The following is a 20,741-nucleotide window of genomic DNA, read 5'->3' as shown; positions in this document are numbered from 1 at the left end:
TTACTGATGAAGATCAAATACCACACCCTACAGTATGGATTACACCTCAATATAAAGAAAACAAAAAGTGTCACAACTGGACCAATAAGCAACATCATGATAAATGGAGAAAAGACTGAAGTTATCAAGGACTTCATTTTACTTAGATCCACAGTCTATGCCAAGAAATATGGAAGACAGCTTCTGCACCAACTGACTGGAAGAGATCCCTATTTATGCTTATTCCCAAGAAAGATGATCCAACCGAATGTGGAAATTCTAGAACGATATCATTAATATCACAGGCAAGCAAAATTTTGCTGAAGACCATTCAAAAATGGCTGCAGCAGTGTATCGACAGAGAACTGCCAGAAATTCTGGCTGGTTTCAGAAGGGGTCATGGAACCAGGGATATCATTGCTGATGTCAGATGGATCCTGGCTGAAAGCAGAGAATACCAAAAGTATGTTTACCTGGGTTTTATTGACTATGCAAAGGCATTCGGCTGTGTGGATCATAACAAATTATTGATAACATTGCGGAGAATAGGAATTCCAGAACACTTAATTGTGCTCATGAGGAATGTTTACATAGATCAAGAGGCAGTTGTTCGGAGAGAACAAGTGGATACCGATTGGTTTAAAGTCAGGAAAGGTGTGCGTCAAGGTTGTATTCTTTCACCTTACCTATTCAATCTGTATGCTGAGCAAATAATCCGAGAAGCTGGACTATATGAAGAAGAATGGGGCATCAGGATTGGAGGAAGACTCATTAACAACCTGTGTTATGCAGATGACGCAACCTTGCTTGCTGAAAGTGAAGAGGACTTGAAGGACTTACTGAGGAAGATCAAAGACCACGGCGTTCAGTATGGATTGCACCTCAACGTAAAGAAAACAAAAATCCTCACAACCAGGCCAATGAGCAACATCATGATAAACAGAGAAAAGATTGAAGTTGTCAAGGATTTCATTTTACTTGGATCCACAGCCAACTGCCATGGAAACAGCAGTCAAGAAATCAAAAGACACACTGCATTGGGTAAATCTGCTGCAAAGGACCTCTTCCAAGTGTTGAAGAGCAAAAATGTCACCTTGAACACTAAGGTGTGCCTGACCCAAGCCATGGTATTTTCAATTGCATCATATGCATGTGAAAGCTTGACAATGAATAAGGAAGGCCAAAGAAGAATTGACACCTTTAAATTGTGGTGCTGGCGAAGAATATTGAATGTACTATGGACTGCCAAAAGAATGAACAAATCTGTCTTGGAAGAAGTACAACCAGAATGCTCCTTAGAAGCAAGGATGGCGAGACTGCATCTTACATACTTTGGACATGTTGTCAGGAGGGATCAGTCCCTGGAGAAGGACATCACACTTGGCAGAGTACAGGGTCAGCGGAAAAGAGGAAGACCCTCAATGAGGTGGACTGACACAGTGGCTGCAACAATGAGCTCAAGCATAACAATGATTATAAGGATGGCTCAGGACCAGGCAGTGTTTCGTTCTGTTGTGCATAGGGTAGCTATGAGTTGGAACTGACTCGACGGCACCTAACAACAACAACAACCACCATCAACATCCATGGAAGCAGCAGTCAAGAAATCAAAAGATGCATTGCATTGGGCGAATAGGCTGCAAAGGTCCTCTTTAAAGTGTTGAAAAGATGTCACCTTGAAGACTAAGGTGCATCTTAACCAAGCCAATGGCATTTTCAATTGCCTCATGTGCAAGCGAACGCTGGACAATGAATAAGAAGACTGAAGAAGAATTGATGCCTTTGAATTGTGGTGTTGGTGAAGAATATTGAATATACCACGGACTGACAGAAGAATAAACAAATCTGCCTTGGAAGAAGTACTGCCAGGATGCATCTTAAAAGTGAGGATGGGGAGACTGTGTCTCACAGTCTTTGGACATGTTATAAGGAGGGACCAGCCCCTGGAGAAGGACATCATGCTTGGTAAAGTAGAGAGTCAGCAAAAAAGAGGAAGACCTCCAGTTAGATGAATTGACACAGTTGCTGTAACAATGGGCTCAAACATGACAACAATTATGAGGATGACACAGGACTGAGTAATATTTTGTTTTGTTTTACATGGGATTGCTTTAGTCAGAGAAACTCAATGTCACCTAACTACAACAACATATTTAATAAGGTAATTTTTTTGTGTTTTTAGAATAATAGCTGTGATATTTTCCATAACACTTAGCAATGTTGATATTCTCTTCACAGAATATTTTTAAATCACAATAAAATGATTTTTTTCAATAATGATTTATGTTCAAAAGTGTATTTTGGTTACCTTTAGTGTCCTCATGTAAAAGGTGATTCAATTAAATTAAGCCAACTTAATGCTATTTGGAGATAAAATAGTGTGTATAACCTATTTGAAATCCCTTCAGAATAATACTACTACATATAACAGAATTCATAAGATTGGTTCTGTTTTGGTCATGAGATGGGATGAGCAAATCAGCATTTTAGACTTTTGTTTTTCTATAACCCTTTCTTTCCTTTTCCTTTCCTCCATGTGTATATTTGAATTGGTGAGGCATTATTTAACATAGCTATGATAATACATTACCTCTACTAGACGATTAAAAAATAATTATCTTTTACAATCCCTTTATTAATTCTGGAAAGTCATTAGTTTATTGTCAAAATTTATACTATTTATTTTGAAGTAAGGGCAACATTGATTGTTAAGCTAGAAGAAAAAGAAAAAAAGAACGGATAAATAGATTTATTTTTTTCTAATGAAACTTGTGCTTATGATTTAGGCCTTTTTTAAAATTTTTATTTTTTACTATAAGCAGCTCTCAAGGAATGAATGATTCAATATTACAACATTGTTTGCAGCTAATTTTAGCAGTGAATTAATGAATTCTTTTAAAAATATTTTTTTAAATTGTACTCAGGGTTTTCAGGTTATTACCATAAAAAAAATTTTTTTTTTACTTTGTTGTTTATCACTGATAAGTACATTTTTTTTTCTTCAAACTTCTTCCAAAGATTTTTATGTTTGTAAAGTAAATAATATTTTGCAATCAGCTTAGCATAAAAAACATTAACTGCTGAAATAACTGATACATATTAAAATTATACATAAAACATAATGAATCCCCAAAAGCAATTTAGAGATTATTTAGAGATTCAAAAATTTAATGCATTCTTCATTTAAGGCAATACTCTTAATTTACAGAAATGCACTCCTTGTATATTATATAAATAAAATATTTCATTATGGGTTCTAATGACATACCAGAGTTATTTTAACAAATGGAAATGTATTTTACCAGGTAAATGCTGAACAAATCTTAGATAAGATAAAATCCTATAGCATTATAAGGGATCCCTAGTGGCACACTGATTAAGCACTCCACTGCTAGCTGAAGGGTAGGTGGCTCCAACACACCAGCTTCTCTGGAGGAGAAAAATGTGGCAATCTGCTTCAGCAAAGATTTACAGCCTTGAAAACCTTATGGGGCCATTCTGCTCTGTCCTATACTGTTGCTATGGGTTTAATTTAGAGTCCATAGCAATTAAAAAAACAAAAAAAAATTGTTGTAAGGAACCAAGCTGCTGCTGTCCTTCAGAGTTCTCCGACCTGGACTCCCCAGCTTGCTGCAGAAGGACATTGCCTAGGCCCTGGTAAGTTTCGCCCTTGTCCTGTTTTCCAAGGGTTTCCTTGACCCCTTCTTATTTTGGTAGTTCCTTGTGCATCTTGCTTGCCTCTAGAAGATCTCCTGCTGTGGGTCATTACCTCCTGCCTGCAGCTGTCAATGTGTTGGTACCAATAAATAGCCTGTTGTGCAACACCGCTACTTTGTGATCGTTTTTTTTTTTTTTTCCTTAGTCCTGAACTCCCTCTAACTCACTGTACTGATGCAGAATATTATTAAAATAGATTGAAGTTGGACTTTTTAAAAATATATATTTGTTCATAAATGGTGCCCAGTAGAGTACTGAATTTATACACATTGTATGATAGTTAATGTCTTTAAAAAGTACTTACAATTATCTAAGTCCTTCCTGACAATAACAAAATAAAAACATGTTCATTCAGATACAAGTTTTATAATAGGTTAATATATTTTATCATAGAATTGTATATTTCTAAATATTTCAAGTGCATATTGATTTGCAAGTGTGATAGTACTGTGAGTTGATATGATTGAATCAAATCTTTTGCTAGCACTGGGAAAATTGGTAAACCTTAGCAGCTTTCAATGATTACATATTATGTTATTGAGAAATTGCTATGTACCAGACATTATATCAAAGGGTTTGCATGTAATAATTCATGTCTTTCTTTCAATAACCTCATGAGTTAGCACCATTTTTACCTTCATTTTAAAATGAGATAATCAAGGTATGCTGATTTTGCTCAGGAACAGAGTCCTTTCTTTCGAGTGTTAGGCCAGTGTCTCCAACGTATGCTGTACCATAAAGGGTGAGAAATAAAAATGAATTTTGAAGTAACACAAGTAATCAGACTGCGAACATTCTAATATACGTTACCTATTTAGAGTGTGGCCTTTGGAATTGGAATTACATTTTTGTCTCAAGTTAAAAAATGTATAAATATGATTGTTTTTCTTTTTAGATACCCTGGAAAAATGTATCCAAATTATTTCTACCTCCATCCACTCCATTCATTCACATTTTTTAAAGGGTTCTATGTCTCTCTATCTCTTTATGTATATATGTGTGTGTGTGTGTACATATATATGCATATATAACTATTAAAAATGCTTTGAAGATAAATGAGTTCTTAAGGCACTTGATCAAATAAATGCTTAAGAAATCATATATTATTATCATTGTGATCATCATAACCATCATCATTTATTCCTTAGTCATCTTCCTTCACGTTACTTAGCTTTTCCCCATAGTCATGGCCTGTGGGTTATCTAATTTATAATTGCTGTTGGTTGGGTATGATATTCTTGTGTGATTTTCAACATTCTAATTGAAAGCCAAAAATCCTAACATATATTTCAATCTCTGTGTTTATGTGTATGTATACTTAATCCAAATGATTTAACTGATATGAAAAAGTTTAGTCAGCATTGTCAAAATCTGAAATGCCACTGTATTTTTATTAAATAAAATTTGTTTGTCTCTTCATAGTTAAAATTTTTTTGAAATGAAAGAACAGTTGTAACATGAGCTATAGAGCCAGAATTAAACCAAATGACACAAGTTTTTACACTTATCACTTGATTCCATAAAAAATAGTCATGCCAGAGTACTGATTACATTGTCTTTCAACAACCCCTTCCACCCTGCCTCAAGGATGTAAATATGTTTAAATATGTCAGTTAAACCATAAAGAACTTTGCAGGTTACTTAATGATAAAGCCAGTGGTAGGAGCCCCCAGGTTTTGTTCGAAAGATAATAATCAAAAACTCCAGGCTTCTTTATTCTTTCTGCTCCAACAGGGAAATAGCTACTATGTTCAAAGTCACAGATTGTTGCCATTACCACATTCTCACAGAAAGCAGGACTCTTGAGGCAGGGGTGAGTGGTTTACCATCAAAAAAGCTTACCCTTTGTGTGCAGCTCCCTTTCCAGGGGAAAAACAAAATGTACCCAAAGCCTCAAGATTAAACTCACATGCACACTCTTAGGTGAATAACTAAAAAAAAAAAAAATTGCTGGAGTCCATTCTGACTCATAGCAACCCTATAGCACAGGGTAGAACTGCCCCGTTGGGTTTCCAAGGAGTGGGTGGTGGATTCGAACTGCCAACCTTTTTTGGCACTTAACCACTGTGCAACCAGGACTCCAGGTGAATACCTAGCAACGATTAATGTCATTACCACGATTAGTCCGATCAATCAAGATTCATCCCCTGGGTGTCTGTAGATTGTCCCCTGAGCTAAACTGAGATTATTTTACAAGGAAAAAGTGAGCAGAGCTGCTGACAAGGCAGCTAACAGGGCCTGCAGCAAAAGGGAGAGCCTTCTATGATTGTGGTTCTGGGAGCAAAATATCCTATTGGTTATGAGTTGAGAGCCAACTGCTGCAACCGATTACTCCCTCTATTCTGTTACCTTAATTTTCTTCAGGGTTGATTCTCTGTTGTTCCGCAGTTTCTTTGTAACTTTTTCTCTCTTTGCAACACAAATGGTCTTCCATTACCATGCTTGCTTCTAAAAAATACAAGACTCAGCATTCCCTTTTCAGCAATGATTGAAGCAGAACCATGTAGAGAAAAATACTCTAATTTTCAACACTTTGCTTATAATAATTGAAGTGCCCTAGGAAACTCCTCACGAACTCCACCTAGGAACTTTCTGAGACTTCAGAAATTGCTTTAGTTAATACATTTAAGGATGCTCACTTGCACTGAAAAAAAAATATATATCTTTTCCAGGACATTATTACAAATAGGTCTCTCAAGGCCGAAGGATACAACTAAGCCTAGGTAGTATTTCCATAGTGGAATGGTCACTAGCACTTTTTTTTCAGTTTTTCAATGACTAGCACATTTTTTTTTTTAGCACATTTTTATTATATAATGAAAATAATAACTATCAAAGAAAGTATATGTATAGTATATAAGCCAAATGATACTTCAGTTTGTGAAAAACCGATATGAAGATTTAATGGCCTCCTTGAATTTTACAGTGAATAGCAGACTCAGTAACTATAAAATAAATAATACTAAAATGTATACATATAAAGAAGTCATACTCAGTAGAATTCCCTTTCATATGTGTGGATAAGAGAGTCATCCCTACTTCCATTCTTTGCTGGAGCATCAGAATAAGGGAAAGCTTCAATAGTCACAGAGTAAGAAGAAAAGAGCTGAACATATGAATTTTTAAAGACTAAGTATATGCAAATGTGATGGCTTAGGATCACTAGGAGACCCAGGTATAAAACAGGTGTAACTACCTGCCAACTCTTTTATGCAGTTACTTAACAATTATGTAAATAGAAGATTGGTATCAGGGCAAGAAGTGAGAAAGATCCCACATTTGGGGCCTGATGACGACCAAGGCCAGGAGAAATGACCAAAACCCTCCATGCAGTCTAGGACTTCTGATCTCTATGGCTGTAGGAAGCACAGTTTATTTGAGAAAGAAATGTTCAGAGCACAGCATACACTGAATATGAGGCAAAAACTGCCTGCTGATGGATGATTTGAAGGAACACTGAGCACAGCCCTCAACTGAAGGTGCAGATGTCGCTGGTGGCTAACAGCTGAGTGCGGGGCAGTAGTGCAACAAATCTGGTCTCAGATAGACTGTGAATTGTTAACCGTGAACTTGCTATTAAGCAACATTTTAATCCAAAAATAAATGTGAAACAATTTCATAAAAATAAAAGCTTAAAGAATTTATTCCAGTAAAACTGTATGTACTAAAGAAATGGTAAAGATATTTGCCATGGATTGAATTGTGTCCCCCCAAAATGTCTATTGGCCTGGCTAGGCCATGATTCCCAGTATTGTGTGATGATACACCATTTTGTCATCTGATGTGATTTTCGGATGTGTTGTAAATCCCACCTTTCTGATGTTAATGGGGCAGGATTATCAGCAGTTATGTTAACAAGGCAGGACTCAATCTATAAGATTAAGTTGTGTTAAAGCAATCTCTTTTGAGATATAAAAGAGAGAAACAAGCAGAGAGACATGGGGGCCTCATATCATGGAGAAAGGAGCACCAGAAACACAGCATGTCCTTTGGACCTGGCGGTATCTGCTCTGAGAACCTCCTCAACCAGGGGAAGATTGATGCCCAGGAAATTCCTCCGAGCTGACAAGGGGAGGAAGCCTTCTCCTGGAGGTGACACCCTGAATTCAGACTTCTAGCCTCATAAACTATGAGGGAATAAACTTCTCTTTGTTAGAGCCGTCAGCTTGTGATATTAATGTTATAGCAGCGCTAGGTAACTAAGACAATGTTCTTGGGACTCAACAGAAATCTAATCAGAGAGGAAACTCCTAGTGTTGAAGGAAAAAAATATATGTCAGTAAGTATAAAGAAACTTTTAATTTTTGGTTTTTAATTTCTATAAAAGGCTATGGATTGTGCAGAGTAAAATAATAACAATGCATTGTAGTTTCAGAGCACACAGAAAAGTAAAATAGTTGAAAACAAATGTTTAAAATATAACAGTAATAATTGGAAGAATACTTTTGTGAAGTTCTCATAATATGTTAGAAGTGGTAGAATATTTTTGAGGATAGCCATGCTACGTTTCAAATACATATTGTAATAATGAGAAAAAACAAACAGCAATAGCAACCACACCAAAAACAACACAATTTGACATAAATAAGCAATTGAGAAGAGGAGAAAATGGAAATTAAGCAAATACCAGTTTCACTAAAAAGAAAGAAGATGAGAAATAGAGAAACAAAGACCAAATGGGATAAGAATGAAATAAATGCCAGTAAGGTAGACTTAAACCCAGATGTTTCAACATATATATTAAATCAGGTTTCTAAGGAGCTGGAGGATTTGAACTGCTAAGTTTCTAACTACTAGTCCACCAGGACACCATTAAATATAACCAGGTTACCCCAATTAAAAGTCATAGATTATCAGAACTAACTCTATGGTATTCAAAAAAACAACAACACCAGTCTTTAAATCTAATGACCCAAAAGGTTGAAAATAAAAAGATACGAAATATATATATTATGCAAAATTGAAGAATTAGAAAACTGGTGTGGCTGTATTAATATTAGACAAAACTGACTTCAAGATCAATAGTATTACTAGAGATAAAGAAGGACATCTCATTATATTAAAATGGTCACTTAATGCAGAAGCCATTGCAATATTAAAATGTGCAGGCAGGTAATAACACAGCTGCCAAATTCATGAATCAAATTTTGACATGAATCAAATAAGAGTGGAGGAAGTCATATTTGGATTTATCACCTCTCTTTCAGTAACTGATAGAAAATGTAGACAATATATAAGGATAAAGAATATTTGAACAACATTATCAACTAACTTGCCCTAATTTACGCATATTTAACATTACAAATAAAGTTGGAAATATTTTCTTTTTAAGTGTGTCTAGAGCATGCACCAAAATAGACCATACACAGGCCCACCAAACAAGTCTAAAAAGTCACAAAGGATCAAAATCAAAGAATATGTTGCCTGACCACAATAGTATTAGATTGTGAATAATAATACGACTGCTAAAAAGACTCCAAACCCTTGGAAATTAAAAAAAAAAAAAAATCATAACAGCTCATGGATCAAGGAAGAAATCACAATGAATTTTTTTTAAATAAAAACACAAAATGAAATATAAAAATTTTAGGACTGTTGAGAAATTATTCCACAAAGGAAAATTTATATATTTAAGAGTCTACATAACAGGAAAAAAAAAAAAAACATAATAAGTTATCTATGCTCCCACTCTTAAAAAAAGTTAAAAGAAAACTGTATTGAAATTAAATATTAAAAATAGTTTTAATAAATGCAGAAATCACATAGAAAAAAGATGAAAAAATTGATAGTCAAAAGTTGATTCTTTAAAAAGTTTAATAAAATTGATAATCCTCTATTAGACTTAAAAAGCAATAAAAACAGAGAGAACAAATGACAGGATATCAAACCAGATGATAAGACCTTAAGAGAATAATAAGAGCATATTATGAAATATTTTAAGTTAATACATTTAACAGCCTATATAAATTTAAAAAAATTTTTTGAGAAATATAATTTATTGAAAATGACACAACGTAAAATGGAAATCTTCACTAGTGGGTTCTCTCAAACATTTAAGAGAGAACTAATGCCGATATTTCATAAAGTCTTTTAGAAATTAGAGAAGGTGTATCACTTCCCAAATATTTTTTGAGATCAAAAAAGCCCTCATTTGGATTGGTTATTACCAAAAGAAAAAAAAAAAAAAGTACACCAATAGTTCTCATAATATTGATGTAAATATAATTTTAAAAATTAACTACAAAGCACTGTCTACAGAAAAGGAAGAATATTTAAATAAACAGAAAGATATACCATATTCAGGGATTGAAAGATTCAATATCATTAAGTTGTCAGTTCTCTACTCTTTAATCTGTTTGTTTAAGGCAGCCTCAACCAGGATTTTTTCATTATCAGGTAGCCCTTGGTCGACTGAATAGATCCAAGTATTGAGGACTTAAAAGTTGATTGGAAGTGTTACATGGGTGAGTATAGCTTTACTTCAGGATGATTTGGTTGAGCTGTAAACTTAGTTCCTTCCAATGCCATGTCCTTCATATGTTTTACTTCAACCTAGCCAGTCCACACAGAATCCATGTCCTACTCCTTGACTGGAGTTTGAAGTCAGGACTCAGCATTCTGGAAGGCAAATGGATGAAGTGGACTGGTGACTCTAGCTTCGCCAAGGTATCTCCAAAACAGTTAGTTTCTATTTTACCTTTACCGTTTTTATCTCCGTGTCCTATTAAGTTTATGACTTAATATTCAATTTTCTCTCGTTTCGTGTGTTTTCTGCACAGAGAAAAAGTAGATGCATGTGATGAAGTCCCTATTTTGACCCAGAAGTACATATTTATTTATAAAATTTCTAAATTATAATGACTCAACTAACTTCAATGACCCCAGTGAATTCACACATTAAATGAATGTGTCATTGCCACATTCACAATTTCCTTTTGGGCCCTCAAAGTAAAATTTATGAGTAATCAAAAAGTTATAGTCTTGCTGTAGCATTTGCCATGCAGTGTTATAGTTGTTAAAACTGGCCAGTATATACTGTTGTCCCAGTCACTCTGGGACCTCTAAATTTCTACAACTAATGATACACTAATTAATAATCCCTAGGTTTAGTAATGAGTAAGAATTCTCCATTTGCTCCAAAAAATGATACTCCATAGGAGTTGAAAAATCTGCTGGATACTCTACAAAGCCAGAGTAATGCCCTTACTTCAAATTGCTGCTAAATTTGTCATATGGACCAGAACAATACACCATAGTTACCCATATTCTTATAAATATGCACAGAAAGGAATTCATTTCTTGTATGTATCACCTTTTAAAAACACACAATACAGCAATTAGTAAAAAGAAGAAAAAAAAGAAATTGAAAAATAAAAATTTATCAATGGAGGGGGGAATAGAGAGAGAGGAAAACAGAAAGATTACCCTCAAGCTAATATTCCCAATGGACTGCACATGCCATCTTCAATACAGTTAATGATATTTTCAAAATTTTGCCAAGAAAATTAATTTTGAATGTGTTTTAAGTCCATGTTATACCTTTTCCTAAAACATGCAAACATAAAATTATGTCTATTAATGATGGTTAAGAAAGTCTGTATATTTAATCTGAGAAATTGTAGGCAATTTATACAAAATCACTCTTTTCCTTCTTTTTCATTTTGTTGTATAAATTTTAAGTTCTAATCCAAGGCAAGTTATCCTTTTACAGCATTTTTCATTTGTCTATTTTTAGCTAATAGCTAATTCCTACCTCAATGTTTCTCACACATTAATGCACATAAAAATAATCTAAGATTCATATTAATTAATGTTCACAGTCCCACATCCTAAAATTCAGATTCACTAGGTTTGTAGTTGAATTCAAAATGGAGTTAAAAAAAAAAATTCCTTTTTTGATTTTGATACAAGTGGCTAAAAACCATATTTTGAGGAATATTGATCTTGTCTGTTGTTATGCTGTTTCCAATAGTGAGTGTCCTTCAGAATTAGGACTTTTACTTCATCCTTTACTATTGCTCCACTAGACTTTCGCACTGGATCTATATAGTAATTGCCATTCCTTTTCACTTGTGGATTAGGGCAATCCTATATCTCATGTTTGATCCATGTGATAGTTATCAGAAGAGAACTCTACGTAATTCTGGTAAGAAAAAATGTACTGTGGTCACTATATAAATATATATTTTATATTAGTTATATAAGATATAATTATTGCAATTGGGCATGCTTGAGGGTATTTGAACGTTATCACACTATGATACAAAGAGTTAACTTGCTCTTCTGATAACCACAAGGTTGAATGTTCTAGTATACCCAAAGACGTCTTGCAAAAAAGACCTGGAGAACTAAGTCCTAAAAATCAGCCATTGAAAACCCTGTGGAGATGCCTATGGGGTCCCCATTAATCAGAATCAACTCAATGTTGCCTGTTTTTGCTTATTTGTTTGTTTCTATGTTCAAAGAAGAAAGATCTACCAAATTATGTGTAAGAAATATATAACAAATGTATACAAGAAGGAGGGAGAGGAAAGGAAGCCAGATAATTTAAGTTTTAAGTCAGTCTCCTGGAAAAAACACTAGAACACTAGACTGGAAGATAGCAAAGTCTGTTCTCTTGGTGGCTTTGTGAACTGACTTAGTTTATTAAAAATGGAGGTGATTTGCTTCTTTGGTCATCTAACTCTTGTGGACATAAAAGTCACACATGTCTTTTGTGGGTCTAAGCTCATATTTGGAAGAGGAGTTAATGTGACTCACTCAATAGATTTCTGAAGCATGGAGGCAGCACATCTTAATCACCCTATCTGGACTGGCTTCAGAGGGCTTTAATCTTAAAATCAAGTACTTTCACTGAAACAAAATAGGAAATATTGATTTTATCTAGATATTTTTATACAAAGTAAAGCTGATTTAATCCATTTTAAAATTATGTTTACATTAAACATATGGCAGTAGCTTTAATAATTAAAAAAAAAATTGCTCTTCTCTATTCACACTAGCAATGAGACTTTGTAAAGAAGTGATATGCCCAGTCTTTAGGAAAAAAAAAAAAATTTTTTTTTTTTTTTTAGAAGCAATGTCTAATTATTCTTTGTTCACCCAACACTTAACCTTGTTACTGCCATGGTGTTGCCTTGTGTTTGAAAACAATATTCCTAATGCAAGAAACATAAGCTACACTCAGGGAGGGGATCCAGGTTTGAGGCAGTGATAGTGTTTCTAATCCAAGTAGAGTAGGCTGTATGCCTAACATGTATCCTAAGCCAAACCTCATTTCTTTTGATCACCTAACCTCCTAAACCTACTGTCTCTCACACTTCTTTATCTTTAGAGTATGTGGACCTTTTATATCTACTCATTTACTGAGCTAACAATTATCACTTATCTTTAGTTTGTTTACTTCCTAAGTTTTTGAAGTGGTTTCATAAAGTCATATCAGTTAAGACAGAAAAGGAAATGCCATTTTTAGTTGACAAATAAAATAATTATTGAAATGCATTCCCCTTAAAATGGAGTTTCTAAGGACCTCAGAGTGGATTGTGAAACAAATGAGCAGTTAATGAAGAAAAAACAAACATCATCGGAAGTAGTAATGTGGACTATCAATCAGCAGGTGAATTTTACTATTATTTTTTTTAATGCGCCATTGGCTAGCAGAGCCAGCAAAAGGGGCAGTGGTATTAAAACACAAATTAAAAACTAGCCTAAAAATAGTAATAATTCTTCAAATTTACCTGAAGGTGATTTTCATCCATATTGAGATTTATAATTATAGCCATGTGCTGCATAACATCTGTCTGAGCAATGTCTGACCACATACATGTCCATGGTCCCATAAATTCAAAAATCCCAATCCAAGAATGGGAAGTAGTGGACATAACCAGATGTAGAGAAGGCAACAATTTCCCACAAGCAGCACATGTATTTCACTTCTCTTGTGTACAAAGTGTTTGCACTGCCAGGCATATAATGGTACAGTACAAAGAAGCATTAAATAAACTTCTCCAGATACACTAAGATGTCTTTTACATAATAATACAGTAATAACAATGTTTTGATGTACTTGGCAAAGTCATGCCCATTTGTTATTATGAACCATTGTATGTACCTCACATTTTTAATATGATAGGCTTTACAGGGGTTGGGAACTATGGGTTGTAAGTGAATTGGACGTTTGTAACCCGGGAGCTGTCTGTAAATAATACAGTGTTCACACAAAGGCCAAATCATGTAAGGTGCTATTTCACAGCACGTGTTGTGGATGTTACACAATGCATGACTATATCTGCTGAAACTGACAAACCTGGTTAAAAACATGATTTTAACACTCAGAAGTAATGTTCCAGCAAACCAAATATTAAAATGATAAAGGGATTTTTTCTTAAGTTTAACATTTTATTGAGAAGTAAGGCTATTTTTTTTTTTAAGGCTATTTTTTTTTTTATAGTCACCTATTGTGTTCTACTTGCACAGAAATGCTAATAAATGGAAGCCTGAATCATTTTCATTTGTCTCAGTTTTAAAATATAAAACATTGAAAGTATAAAGTAATACAAAGTAATTACTAAAAATATAGCATTCAAGTAATATAAATACTTGGCCCTCAAAGCATTTGTTTTTGTGTTTTTGTTGCTGCTATTTTACCATAGTGGAAACCCGGGTGGAGTGGTAATTAAGTGCTAGGGCTGCTAACCAAAAGTTCCGCAGCTCAAATCTACCAGACGCTCCTTGGAAACTCTGTGGGGATGAGTCACCCACAGAAGGAATATGTCATGTTATATCCATTTATCTGTAAATCACGTATTTTCTTACAAAATTTAAGTTAATTACTGTGAATCAGGTTGTTAAATGAATTAAAACAAAATAGGCCTTTATAGGAAACCCTGGTGGCGTAGTGGTTGAGTACTACAGCTGCTAACCAAGAGGTCGGCAGTTTGAATCCACCAGGCACTCCTTGGAAACTTGATGGGGCAGTTCTACTCTGTCCTATAGGGTCACTGTGAGTCGGAACTGACTCGACGGCAGTGGGTTTAGGCCTTCATATTTGATGACTATAACTTAGTATGATGTTTGAATTAATTTTATAATATTTACTAATGTCTGCTAAAGTTATTTTTATATTTATATCTTTTTGCCATATCAGCACCAAAATTATTAAATATTATTGAATGGGTATACAATTCTGTAAAAAAATTTTTTTTGATCAAAAATGTTTTGAAAAAACTAATGTAGATATGATAATTACATCATGATAACAATATATTACTGGGGTATTTTCTATGTAATGCTATGCTTTGACTATTACTATTAATTCACACATTTTTTTTCCCCAGGCTTTAGTAAAGCAGACACTGCAACAAACGGAACAATTTTCACCTGCTGATTTCCTGCTGCAGTGTTCAGTGATGAGATGTAAATAGGCTTTCTTGGGAGTACAGATTCAGAAGAGGGACATGAAAGTGGTATATGCAGACTGTAATAAACACAGTTAATTTGTATCAGTTCTTATTTTAATTACACTATCTAATACACACACGAAAACATTCTTTTAATTTTCCGCCTCTGTAACATCCTCACGTTACAAGAATGCAACTTTGAACAATATTCTTGGTTTCCATATTTTATGTTAAAACAAATTAGCATTGCTTTGCTATTTTGACTCTTCCACAATTTCGCATAGATAACTGAGAGGATTGAGAACCAGCTAGATTTTCACTAAAAAAGGCTGTAATGAATGCTGCAGACGGTTGATTTGCATAGAAATTACTTTATTTTCCCCCAAGTCTGGAAAAAGTAACAAAAGGAGAAAAGGAAACAACTGCTCTTCATCCTAATGATAATGTTTATAACCCGTCTGAACAATTGAAGAAATTTAATCAGCTCCCAGAATATTATAACTGCTTTTGATTTCCTAGGGACTTTTAAAATACAAGTGGGGGTGACAAAAGTGGTTCTATTTGAAACTCTCAATTAAAGTAATTATTTATTAAAACAAAACAACCTGTTGCCCTTGAGTTCATTCTGACTCCTGGCGACCCCATGTGTTACGGAGTAGAACTGCTCCATAAGCTTCTCTTGGCTGTAATCTTTACAAAAGCAGATCCCATGGCCCTTCTTCCATGGCACTGCTGGGTGGGTTTGAACTGCCAATCTCTTAATTAGTAGCCAAGGGCAAACTCTTTGAGCCATCTAGAGATCTTAATACTTAAGAATACTTAATCTTTTATGCTGAGTTAACCATGTATATAACCATCAGAATATATTCATATAAAATATTTAAAAAATCAAAATAGAAAAAATATCAACTTCTCATTCATTACAAAAAGTTCAGGAAAGAATAAATTATCAGATAATTATTAAAAATATATGCACCTCGATTATGGGCACTGGACCAAATACTAGGTGATTTACTCATTTTAATACATTTATTTCTCACTACCGTTTTATGAGTTAGTTGATATTACCATTTCATTTTCACAGTTGAGGAGCATAAAGTAAAGAAGGTTAAATAACTTGCAAAAAAATCACATAGCTAATTTGTGGAGGAACTAGGATTCAGTTCCTGTCAATGGGTTCTGAAGTCCTTCCTCTTGTTACTGTATATATTTCGTATATGTTTACTTTCATTATAAATAAAGGTGAACAGTGTTTTCCTAATTTTCACTTATGTAATTGGTATGATTGCAATGGGTGGAACCTAGAATTGATCAAGAAAGAATTAAAAATGTATTTTCTTCGCTGTAGGGTAGAAGAAGTGATTTGTTAACATACATTATGATCTTTTAATGCTTATATTTTTTGACTAAGTAGTTTCTTTTCTACAATTTATACCAAAAGAAGCTCTAGTGGCACAGTGGTTAAGTGCTCGGCTACTAACCAAAAGATTGGCGTTCGAACCCACCAGCCCTACCATGGGAGAAAGATGTGGCAGTCAGCTTCCATAAAAATTTACAGCCTTAGAAACCCTGTGGGGCAGTTCTACTCTGTCCTATAGGGTGGCTATGAGTCAGAATGACTCAATGGCAGTGCTTTAGTTTTTATTTTTTTATAAACATCAGTAAAATACACTAGTCTTTTGATACTTTCATATTTCATTCTCAAATGAAGATTAGTAAATGTAATTTTGATACAGATGAGTCTATATTTATATTTCAATTTCTACTCTTACCTCTGTAGTTACATTTGCACTGAGAGACAACTGGACAAGTGAATAAAAGTATCCCTTTAAAAAAGACGGTGGTGTTGGGAAGCTTGTTCATATTGTTAAGTGCCTTCAAGTCGATTTTCAGCTCATAACTAAGCCATGACAGAGAGCAGAACTGCCCCCATAGGATTTTCTAGGCTGTAATTTTTTTTTTTTAATTTTTTAATCTTTAAGGGATCAGAATGCCAGGTCTTTTTTACTGGGAGTGGCTGAATGCGTTGGAACCGCCAAACTTTCATTTAGCTGAGCTCTTAAACTTTGTGCCACCAGGGCCCCTTATTGTAAATTCATATAAAGTATAATATGCCTGGAAGAAACATATGTATCATTTCAGGCATTCGCAAAAGTTAAAATTTTCCATTGACATGCCAAAACCTGAAACCAAACCTCTTGCCATCAAGTCGATTCTGACTCACAGAGACCCAAAAGGACAGAGTAGAACTGCCCCAGAGGGTTTCCAAGGAGTGCCTGGTGGTTTCAGACTTCTGACCTTTTGGTTAGCAGCTTTAGCTCTCTAACCACTATGCAACCAGGACTTCCCATTGACATGCATTACAGAACATTACCAATAAATATTCGTTGGGATAAAGAAATCTGTGATGTGCTGAATCTTTAAAAAGGGTGTCACTGCTCATCCTAGTGATTTTCCTGAATTTCCTAATTTTTCAGTCTATTGTTTTTTTTCTCTTAGATTTTTTCCAGTTATTGTGTAATATAATACATAAGGTGAAGATAAATTTGAGCTCAAAATTTAAAGCTATCTATTGGTAAAATCCATTCTTTGAATCACACTTAGTTACTATAAATATGTAGTTACTATAAAACTTAGTGTTTTTATTTGTACCCAGAGAAGGGGGAAAAAATAACCTTCATCCGAAAGCAAAGAAAAAAAACAACAACATACAAACAGTGAAGACTTTTTGTCACACTACCAATACATCCATTTAAGGCACTCACCTGTTGTGTTAAACATCTGTTCTGAACTTTTACATAATAAAAGGCTTCAGAAGGTTTTAAAGGGCAAAGAAGGAAGATCAGAGAGTTTGACAATGTGTTATCCAGTAAGCAGGGGAGCAAACGGCAGCATTAGAACATCAGTGTGCTATAACACACAGCCCAATATCCCCTTTGATCTGACCCAGGTGGTGTTTTGCCAGTTTTGTGATTGTGTCTTGCTGTTAGGGAAACAACAGATTTAAAACAAACTGACCAAGTTGTTTTCCAAACAAGAAAGAAGCTTGATAAGCAGGAGGAATCATCCCGAGCATGTGTAAAGAACAGCCTTTCTCAGATGTTTTTCTGTCTTTGCTACTGAAGCCTGAAGTCTGAGGCTTTTTTTTAATTCACAATACTTATCAGTTAATAACAGTGGTTAAAATCCAGTTGTATTTGATTCATGATTTTCCTGTATATTTGAAAGAAAATCCTGAGGAGGAACTCCCTGATGGCTTCTCTGCCAAGACAAAACCTTCTCTATTAAGAAAATTAATAGCCTATGAATTTGATATCAAGGCAAAGTATGGTGATATCCTGCTATGTTTTGCTATGAGGGTAAATTAAAAACAATAAAATGAACCTTTAACTCAGCATGCAATTTGATGATAAAGAATGGACTATACTATGAACCTTGTTCTTGAATATTCTTAAATAACATGTGCACTGGAAACCAATGCTTTCTTTTTCTCAATTCCTATTTGAATTTCACAGTGCATGGCATTACTTCTTTTTTCCAGCCTTGCTCTCACTCCTAGTTCATAAATGTGGTGAATGGTTAACTGCAAATCCACAATAATCGCAGTTGGATCCTTTGCCCCTGCCAATTAACTAGAGAGATGTAAGTTCTGATTCCAACTCAGCTATTGATAGAATTGTGACTTTAAGTGAATAACTCAAGCTTAAAGACTTAAGTTTACCATTTGAAAAATGCAAGTCATTAGACAAGGTGATGTTCAATGATTCTTCACCTAACATTCCAGGACAACATTTTATTGTTACTGGGGGACATCATATGATATTCTTCTGGGTAACTTTTAAGAGGAAATTTCTGTCTTCCACAACCCACCCTCTTGACAAGATTCAGACTATTTCAAATCGTGAATTTCCCATCCAGTGTACATAATCATTTTTGCCTGGTCTCAGAAAAAAAAAAAAAAAAAAAGCCATTCTTATTTTTTCAGTTTATGCCTCAAGTTTTATACTCAATTTTTAGTTTTTTTTTTTCTTTTTTGTACACACTGAACTCATATTCCTCGATTGTACTCAGGATTTTCCCTAATGCCACAGTTATCACCAACTTATTCAGTGAAATTGTCTCACTCTAAGTCGTGCATATTTGCTAACTGATCACTAAAAAGTTCATTGGGAGCTATATAAATATAGCTGGAATTTGTCTTCCCTGAAGGTTGATTTGGTTGTGATGTTTTCTTTGAAATCCAGAATGTTCTTACTTTAAGGTGTTTTTTTTTTTTTTTTTCTTTCACGTTCCTCAGATATCTTGAGGAGGTTCTTTGAGTCACCTGGATGAAAAGTATAGACCCTTCTTGCTGAGATCCATGAGATGACTGTGGGTGAAGCCTAAAGGCTTCAATTTTTAGTATGTAGAATTAAAATTTTGACAGCTGATCTATCTTTCCTTTAGTCTCAAGGATGCACAAGGTTTTGGCTCTTTATTGAACTCTCTAGCAACACTAACTCAAGCACTGTATGAGTATGCTAAATTCAAGATAAATAAGTATCTTTTTTTTTAAGTTTGTATGTTCTAATCTAAGGACCTGTGCCTGATTGCATGTAGTGTTTATTTGGCAAAGAAATTAATTAAAAAAAAAAAACAAACATGTAATTGATGAGCAACATGTAATTGACAAACTGCTGTTCCACCTAGGAATGGAAGCTTGCCATGTACCACTGAGGGAACACGTGATTAACAGGGTATAAAAACTGAAGGGCAGCTAACAGACATATGAGGAAATTCTCTCCATCATTAGCCATTATCCATAACCCATTGCCATCAAGTTGATTCCGACCCATAGTGACCCTAAAGGACAGAGTAGAACTGCCCTGTGGTGTTTCCAAGGAGTGCCTGGTGGATTCAAACTGCTAACCTTTTATTTAGCAGCCATAATTCTTAACAACTACACCACCAAGCTTTCCTCACTAGCCATTAAAAAGAAATTAGAGACATTAGAGAAATGCACATCAAAACTACAATGAGATACCATCTCACTCCAACATTACTGGCACCAATTAAAAAAACAGAAAATAACAAATGTTGGAGAGGTTGCGGGGAAACTGGAACTCTTATGCCCTGCTGGTGGGAATGCAAAATGGTACAATCATTTTGGAAAATGATATAATACTTTCTTAAAAAGCTAGAAATAGAAATACCATGCTATCGAGCAACCCTACTTCTAGGAGTATATCCTAGGGAAATAAGAGCCATCGCATGAATACACATGTGCACACCCATGTTCATTGCAGCATTGTTCACCACAGCAAAAAGATGGAAATAACCTAAGCATTCATAAACAGATGAATGGATAAACAAATTGTGGTACATAAACACAATGGAATGCTACACACTGGTAAAGAACAATGATGAATCCATGAAACATCTCACAACGTGGATGAATCTGGAGGGCATTATGCTGGGTGAAATAAGTCAATCACAAAAGGACAAATATTATATGACAGCACTATTATAAAAGCTCATGAAAAAGCACGTATACACAGGAAAAAATTTTTTTGATGGTTACTAGGGAAAGTAGGGGTAAGGAGGGAAAAACGCTAACTAGGCAATAAATAAGTGGTAAATTTGGCGAAGGGTAAGACAGTACACAAT

Source organism: Loxodonta africana, chromosome 17 (assembly GCF_030014295.1).
Source record: "Loxodonta africana isolate mLoxAfr1 chromosome 17, mLoxAfr1.hap2, whole genome shotgun sequence".
In the NCBI taxonomy this organism is placed as follows: Eukaryota; Metazoa; Chordata; class Mammalia; order Proboscidea; family Elephantidae; genus Loxodonta; species Loxodonta africana.
Note: the sequence above shows the minus strand (reverse complement) of the source record.